Here is a 9,002-nt window from a genome sequence, read left to right as displayed (position 1 = left end):
AAAAAAAAAAAAAAAAAAAAAATCACTCTCTTCCCCCATTACAGAAAAAATATTCCCTAAGAAGTTTTCCCAATCAGAATTACAGAAAAGCCGTTTGAGAAGCATACAAACCTCCTACAAAGGTTTATGTTTAGTGAGTGCTAAAAAAAATCTGGGCCAAATGTTTGTTAATGATGTTTGCTATTGCCAAAAAATCCTCTGACCCAGTTCCTGGTATGTTGATTACTGCTTTCACTTTTCTTAAGTGTGCAATGACTCTCACTTTCTTGTGCCAGCATTTGGGATTTATGTCTTTAATCTGCATGTAATAAATAATGAAAACTGCAGTACACTTAGAGAAAAAGTATGCGAGTTCTCTGTTGTAAAGTTTTTATCAGGTCTCTGGTTTACCAGCTGCCAGCAGACATTTATAGAAATATAAATATAAATTAAGTGGAAAATACTGATGTTATGCAAGTTGTCACATGTATTATTAAGAAATATTAGGAGCATGATAATGTTTTCTCTATGGAGATAAATGTCTACATTACTGAGCCAAAGAATTGTTTTGAATGTCACATTTGTGTTCCAGAATTAGATACAAAAACTCATATCCATCCATCCATCATCTATACACCACTTAATCCTTATTAGGGTCGCAGGAGGGCTGGATTAGGGCGAAGGCAGAGGACACCCTGGCCAGGTTACCAGTCCATCACTGGGCGACACGTAGAGACAGACAAGCACACTCACATTCACACTTACAGACCATTTAGAATGACCTTAGCGTGCGTTTGGACTGTCGGAGGAAGAGGAAAACCAACGCATGAACAGGGAGAACATGCAAACTCCATGCAGAAAGATCCCAGGCCCAGGCCAGGATGTGAACTGTGGATCTTCTAATTGTAAGGCGACAGTGCTAACCACCAAGCCCACCGTGCAGCCCTTTATATCCATAGTCCATATTGTAATTTTTAACTGGCTTTGTTGATATTCTTTTGAGTTAAAAGTTTGCTTTAGCAGAATTAAATCAAGACTATGGGACTTCTACATTTACTTGAATGTCTCACATTACAGTCAGTGTTTCCCAAATAAGTTCCCTCAATAGAGATTCAGCCTATCAACACCAAGAAAATCTCTACATATCACAGTAAACCAGCTATTTTAAATCTGGTTTCTGTGGTGACATTTCTGCACTGGCACACCAGTAGGGATGCATTTTATGTCATTTAGCAAGGATTTGTCTGTCAGAGCTAATCAAAGGTGCAATCAGAGACTATAGTAACTAGGAGCCTGTGATAGTAAAAGCTAGAAAGGTTTCTGATGCTCCAGATAAAAAACAACTCAGTATCCAGGGGAAGAATTACAGTTTAAAAATGAAAAGCGATCCACAGCAAAGCATACGTCATAACCCACGTAAACTGTGTCTGTGTAATTACTATACTTCACTGCAGGTCAGAATTCATATTTGTGTGAGTGCATAACAAATAGCTTGCATGTGTACAGATATATACAGAGACAGATGACATGTTTCATGAAATCAAATAGTCTTGTTCTTGACTTCACAGGTCCTTATTGGCCTTTGCTGTCCATGTGGGTGTAGAACTCATTTGGCATTGCAGTCCAGCTCTCTGTCAATTAGATCTAGCATGTATTGGCCAGGTTTCGACCCTGCTTCTAAAAATGAACACTGATGCAATAGTCAAGCTGGCAGCAGAAGTTCAAAGTCATTAGATAAGGTCTTGAACTAATTAGACCTGCCAGTCTTTTGGTTGTGGGAAGACAGCTCGAATTTGTAGATTGACAAGTTGAACCAAACTGAAAACATCTGAAATTTTTATGGTAACACATTCTCACTAACGTAGAGGCAAGTGTCACTGCAAGACGACACTGAAAAGTTTTCACAACATTTATATGCATTTAATTATGACCCCATGATAATGCTGTTTCTTTCAAAGAAGATATCAGATGGTATTCCATTGATTTCTCAGTTTTTAGGTTATGCTCAATGGTAAAATAAAAGCTTTAATATTATAATCATTATAATTAGCTTCATTCAAATTTAACAGACATGAAATTACAAATTATCAGTGGCACCACCATTTCTTCACAATATTTTTCTCTTAGCATATCTGTCATCATAATATATTGCTGATAGCTTGCAACACACTAGATGTATAATGTGATGTTGCCATCTACTGGCATTGGCACTTAAGTATATGGCACATGTTTCTATGACTGTAGTGTGGCATGCAAAAGTTCAGGCACCCCAACCAAATTTCTGTCACTTAAATAGCTGAGTGATCACAAGTAGTACTGGTCTTTAAGAGGAATGAAATTTAAGATAACTTTTGATGAATTTTATTAATTTCTACATTTTAGGTAAGGTTAGTGTATTATTTTGTTGTTACAAACTTAGAATGAAAAAAATGGAAAAAGCACCTTGCAAAGATATATATATATTATATATGTGTGTGTGTGTGTGTGTGTGTGTGTGTGTGTGTGTGTGTGTGTGTGTGTGTGTGTGTGTGTGTGTGTGTGTGTGTACTTAATAAATATCAAATGTTTAGATCAATGTTCAGTCCACACAAAATCTATAATTATGTTCAGTGTAGACAATGTGGAAATTAAAAAAAACTTCTCAAAACTACTTGGGTAGCTACTATGATGTTTGTATTGGTCACTCATGCATCACAACTATTTTAGCATATTTAGACCACAGATAACAGCAGTGTTGGCCCATGGATTTGCCAGATAAAGTTGTCTACAGTAGCTGCATGGGCTGTTAACTCATCTAATGGTAAGTCAGCAATTAACATTTCTTTTGATAATGTTAGTTGCAGCTACTTCAGCAGTATGAAACGACATATTGTGAATATACTGTATATGACTAAACATAACTTGAGTACAACTGTGATACAATACCTTGTCCATGAACAGGATTTTTGCCTGAATCATGCCAGGTAGATGTGCGTGAGCAATGATGGTGAAGATAAAAACTCCCATCTTAACGCTCCACTTCACAATATAATCAAACTTGCAACATTTGTTATTGTTTTGATTGAAAGGCTCCCAGTGCAGAAATTACATATTGTGATTTTAAATAGCCTGTTAGGGCTTTGGGTTGTTCAAAGTCAGTTGGGAAATGCTAGGTGATGCAAACTCTCCTTAAATATATCTCAAATCATGTCCCAATAATTAATAGCCATTTCCTCCTGTAATTAGCTTGGTACAAATACTAAAATAACTGCTGGTCTCAAAGCAGGAGACAGCTAAATGAAGAGAGTAAAGCGTTTTCAGGTATAGCTGCTTTCAAATTTGTAATTTAAAAAAAAAAAATCACAGTCAATAGGAATGTTGAAGGTCAAGTTGAGGAGCAGAAGAATAAGAGTACCTTCAGAGAGAATTTCTCATAGGATTGCTAGAAATGAAACCCCCAGTTTGACTGCAAAATACCATCAGGGAGATTTAGTGTCTCTGGAGTGGTGGAGCACTGTTTAACTGTGCACTGCAATATGACCTTCATGGAAGAGTCATTAAGAGAAAATCTTTCCTGCATCTTTATCGCAAAATTCAGCATCAAAAGAAGAACAAGTCTTCTGGTCTTCTGGACTGATGAAATTGAAATAGAACTTTGTGGCCACCATGGTCAAAGGTGCATTTAAAGGGAAAAAAAGGTGAATTTCATCAAAAGAACACCTCTCCAGCTGTTCAGCATTGAAATCAATCAGTCATGCTTTGAACTCACGTTGTAGCAAGTGGCACAGGGAATGTTTCACTGGTTGTGAAAACAAAAGAGCTGTAGATGATGGCTTCTACAACAGGATAATGATCCTAAACTACTTTAAAATCGACAATGGGCAATGAGGTGCAAGCTCAAGGTTTTGCCATAACCCTCACAATCCCCTGACGTCATCAAAAATATGGATAGACCTCAAAAAAGGCAGTACATGCAAGATGGCACAAAAAATGCCTAAGAATCTAAGAGAAGTACAAGCTTTTGGCAGAGGAGAATGATTTAAAATCCTCTAAACAACATCGGAAAGACACTTAGCTGGCCAAAAAGAAAAGTATGAACAAGCTTTGACACTTGCCAAAGTAGCTTTTAAAAATCAAGTCATCTTTTACTTGCTTTGCCTTTGCAAACCTTTCATAACTGTTAGAATAAACAATACATATTTTGTGCAAATTTTTCAACAGAAAATGATTGGCTTGCCTCATTATAGGTGCATAATAAACTTGACTGGGGTTGACTCCAAACACTCTGCAGGGATTTGTTATCTCTGTTTGCTACATGTAGAGAGGCGATGATGCTTGGAGGTTATAGGTTCTGTTTATGTCAGTCTGAGGGAGTATTTACTAAACTCAATGAGATCAGCAGCATCCATTCACCTGACGAAAATGAAGAGTTTGTCAGCTTGTGTGCCGGTGCTTATGAGAGTTATCAGCAGGGGGGGATGTGTGTTTGTGTGCTCGGCGGTCAGTGGGTTAAAAATCATCCTGAGGTCTCATAGCTAAAACTCACATCTATCAGGAAGCATGAAAATCACTTTGTTACGGCAGTTAACTTTAACAGATGACAGCTGGCTTTGGCAACTAGGGGCAAATGGAAAGATTAAGTCAATTATAGCTTGGCAGGAGGTCTTAAAAATATTTGAGACATTCTCCAGAATCTTGGAACAATAGTCACCCACATATGTGCTGTCACTTTGTTGCAGTAAATTCCAGTAATGTCAGAGTAAATACAACTGAATGTGTTTAGTTCTATTTCCAAAGTGTAAATCTTGATAATAAAATAATGATAATAGTGAAATGCGGTCAAGTTGAAGGCATTATTCTTCCCACAACTGCAGTGTTTGCAGCTTTTACAAGACAATCTAGTGAAAGCACTCTGCTTCATCTAAATGGCATTCCTGACTTAGTCCCCAACTTTAAATCAAACAAGGAAGAGACAGAACACATTAAACTCTTACACTCTCCAAAACTGCAAACTCAAATTGTTTGAGGAAGATAAAATATTGAAATAGTCTTATAATAGGATCAAATAGAAAATCCTTTATTTCTGGCCTTGATTATTCCCACGAGGGGAAGTTTGGAGTATACAAGTATATACAAGTATACACACACTATATATACAAAACAAATGAGAAAAACAGAAGAACAAGGATACTATGAATATAAATTTAAGAATATTTACACAAATGAATTGCACTTGGGTTTATATATTTACATGAATTAATGTCTTGGCAGTATATGTCATTTTTATTGTCCAACATCAAATAGTTTTCACTGTTTTTTTCTCTCAAAGTGCAGGAGGTTAGAAACTACAGAATTTCTACTTTTTTCCCTAATAATCAAGTCTGAAGGTTTGTAATCAAAATTTTCAGCTGATAACATGAAAATGTACAGATGTCACACAGTGATTCCCACTGGGTGGATTCTCATTTTTCTTTCTTGTTGAGCTGTATAAATGAGTTCAGCCCACAGGGTGGACATACATGTTAAGTGCCTCTTAGTTTGAAAACTCATCAGGAGTAGGAAGGCCTGTGGGGTATCCGGCAGCAATCCGATTAAATTATGTAACCTTTGGCCTGTAGGTGACCACACCTCCGCAGGAAGCCAATGATTTTGAGTTTTAATAACATATAAAAGTCTGCAGTCAAAAACATGGTTTTCAGTTACGGATGAATGCTTAACTGGCCTTTGCTTGTGTCCTTAGCTGCCACTGTATTAGTCAGGTTAGTTAAAATACAATGAAGGCAGTTTTGACAGTACCCTGGGGCCCCTACAATTGCTTTTGCACAGTTGCACTGCAGAGGCTTTTACGCACAGCATTACACATCATAGCTTATTAAAATCTCTCTGTAACATGGTGTCCTTGCAGGAGAGCAACAACAAACAATTAATTCCTCATACTGAGCAAATTAATTCGTTGCAGTTGTTGCTGAGACTGTGTTCAGTTAAAACAAATGCTTCATAGTGTTCAATGTTTTTACTGTGAAGTTGCACAGATCACACTCTAACATCTTTCGTATCATCAAAACCTACAAAATATTCTATGAACTGAGCATTTTACATCACTTAAAAACAGCATGCAATTTAGCAGCAGCCATCTAGTCTCCCAAAACTTACATTCCAATACAATGAAACTGAAATCTGAGCTTTATTTTGGTGGTTCGGTAACAATATGATGTAGTAACAAACATTCCAACCTTTAAGGAGCCATGTCATGACTTCTGCATCAGTTAATTTCTTCAGCCACTCTTTCACTTCATTCTCCACCGTATTCTCTTGAGACTTTCCAAACCTGCTATTTTCCGCCTGACCACATGCCTTCAGACTTTCCCACCACTCATAATCACCTGATTTTCTACACCTGTCTGCACACCTGCTCCAATTTCCCCCATTATTCCAGCCACTACTTACACTAGTCCAGTATTGCTTCTGCTTTGCCAGGTTGTCAGCGTTTCTTATGCTTTGCAGCCACTGGTCCTGGTTCTGGTTGTTCAGCTAAACTCTGCAGCCCTGTAACACATGATGGAGAATTCAAGCCATGTATTTTTCTTGTTATACCTTAATTTGCATCGGTGTCCTTCCATCTGCAAACATAGCTTAGTGTGAAAAATTGTAGCAAATCTTGAATTTCTGTTTATCTAAAAATGATATGCATTTTGATTTAAAGGCCCCTGAAATACTTACCAGAAGACATTTACATTATGTTTCAAAAGGCTATTATTCCTGTTGATTAAAATCCATAATTTTCAATAGCTATCTCTTTATAGTGACATGTTTAATTGTTTTCTATTGATTAAGAAAGTCTTTACAATCTGTTTTTATGTCACAATTTACATGAAATGAACCTTTATGAATGTTTAAATTTCAAAACGTTTAGCTCTCCTGCTGAACAAGCTTCATATTCTGTGATGCATGTGAGCCTCATCTTTGCTCTGATTGCTATTCATAACACACATGATTAAAAAAAACAAATTAAAAGTTTTTCTTTGCTGTTTCAGCCTTACTGTCACATTAACATAAACCTAATGCATTAAGAAAAAGCACAAAGAACAGAGCAACAAAAAGAACACAATCAGGTATACTGTCAGTAAAACCGTTTTTTTGTGATTAGAAAGTGCTCAAATGCTAATGTATCAATCACACTGGCACCACTACCCATTTCATTCTCAGGTTTTACTACTGCATTGTGAAGTTAAAATGCTGGGAACAGTCTGTGGATTTGCAGTGATTTAAGTGGAGGTCAGTATAATGTGTTTACAGATACATTTTAGACACATGCGGGCACACACACAGGTATATGTCCCCATTCTAATTTGTTCTTTCTCTTTAGATTTTTCCTAGATTTCTGCAAAGCACTTGGCAAAGAACCTATTTGTTAGAGTGTTCTGTAAGTAAACTTGACTTGTTCGGTAAGCAGTATGATTACTCTGGCCATATGTCATAGTCTTAATACATGGGTCCACATATGCCTGGGGAATATGGGAGTACAAATAAAGAATATGATTAAACTTGACTGGCTCAGCTGCCTTTTTAGTTCTGTAGTTTCCCAGGAGTAACATAAGCTGGGTAAGATAGATTTGGCTGCCGGTTGGCTGTACATTGTGTTTCTATAGGTTACACAATTTACTTTTAAAACGGAGGACTTCAGAGAAGCTGCCGCCACCATTTTAGCTTCGAGCTTCAGCGTAGAAGAATTGTCTGAGAGAGACGCAATGAACCAAAATAGCCTTAATGAGATCAGTGAGGCCACGGTTGTATTGTCTCGAGGGAATAACCGCCAGTAAAAATAGTCCTGATAAGTCCAAGCAATTGTTACAATGGAGTCACTTTAGCAACACGGAGACAAACATTGGGGTAGCACCAAATGAGGCAATTATCAAGAACATTTCTAGCAAGAGAGAGACACTGGTCCCATTATTTACAGTTAGAACAGTGATAATACTAATAATGACAAGACTGTGCTTAATTGGACATTGTGAGGGAAAATTACCTACAAATTCGTTCAAATATTGTATTATTCAAATGCTAGTCAGCTTTTATATTTGATATGAACAACTGTAATTTGTATTGTTTATTTGAGAGATTCTGCATTATTTTTTAGCCAGGTTGCGTCTTTGTCACCCTTAAATTTAACAGAGGACTGCAATATGATACAAGCATGCACACTAATAAAAATATTTGTCACTGTTAATAAAGGAAGTAAACATATATAATAATGGAACAATGTCAAGAGTTTGCTAGACTGCACATCTGATCTCACACCAAACACACAGATGGTCCATCCAGCAGCACCTCATTATCCAAGTATCAGGTTGACTTGATGTCACTCCTCAGAGCCCAAGGCGCCTTACATGATGTATATCTCTGTTAATATGGTTATAATAACAGCGGTGTCACTGGCAGGAGGGAGTGCAAGCCTTCCACTGTTTGGCCTGTTCGTGTTGTGTAGTGGTGACAAGTCAAGGCGTTCAGCTGACAGGGAATTGAAAGGTAGAACCACTGCAAACAATGAGCAAAGGAGGATATTTATAGATGATGGATGTATCAACTGTAAGCTTCCACAGTTTTTGTTTTCTTCTAGGCAGTCAGTATCTTCAGACTTCTGGTAGAAGTACAGTTTGTTGTCACGAAAGTCATCACAGAGTCAAACAAACATTGTTTTTTTTGAAAGTGCTAACAAAGACTAGATGAGTTCCTGAACAAACACCTTTGAGTATTTTGTTGTCTGTATTCAGCAGTGAGACTTTACATGAATGAGCAGCTCTGAATCATCTGTTGTTATTCCCGCAAACATAAGTGGTGAGCTTAACTGCAGTACTTCAACCTCAACCCTACCTGTGCCATGTGTAACTGCCTGACAACAAATCTTCTGCACATCAGGAACGCGATTACAATCTTCAAGTCTTTTCCAGACTGACAGTTCTATCTGCTGAGATGGATTGGTCATTTACAATAAATTTATTATAAATGTGATATGACAGAATATCATCAAACTTCCCCTTGCCTCA

The sequence above is a fragment of the Acanthochromis polyacanthus genome, chromosome 13, assembly GCF_021347895.1.
Source record: "Acanthochromis polyacanthus isolate Apoly-LR-REF ecotype Palm Island chromosome 13, KAUST_Apoly_ChrSc, whole genome shotgun sequence".
Classification (NCBI taxonomy): domain Eukaryota; kingdom Metazoa; phylum Chordata; class Actinopteri; family Pomacentridae; genus Acanthochromis; species Acanthochromis polyacanthus.
The sequence above is the reverse complement of the archived record's forward strand: the minus strand, read 5'-3'. Positions refer to the sequence as shown.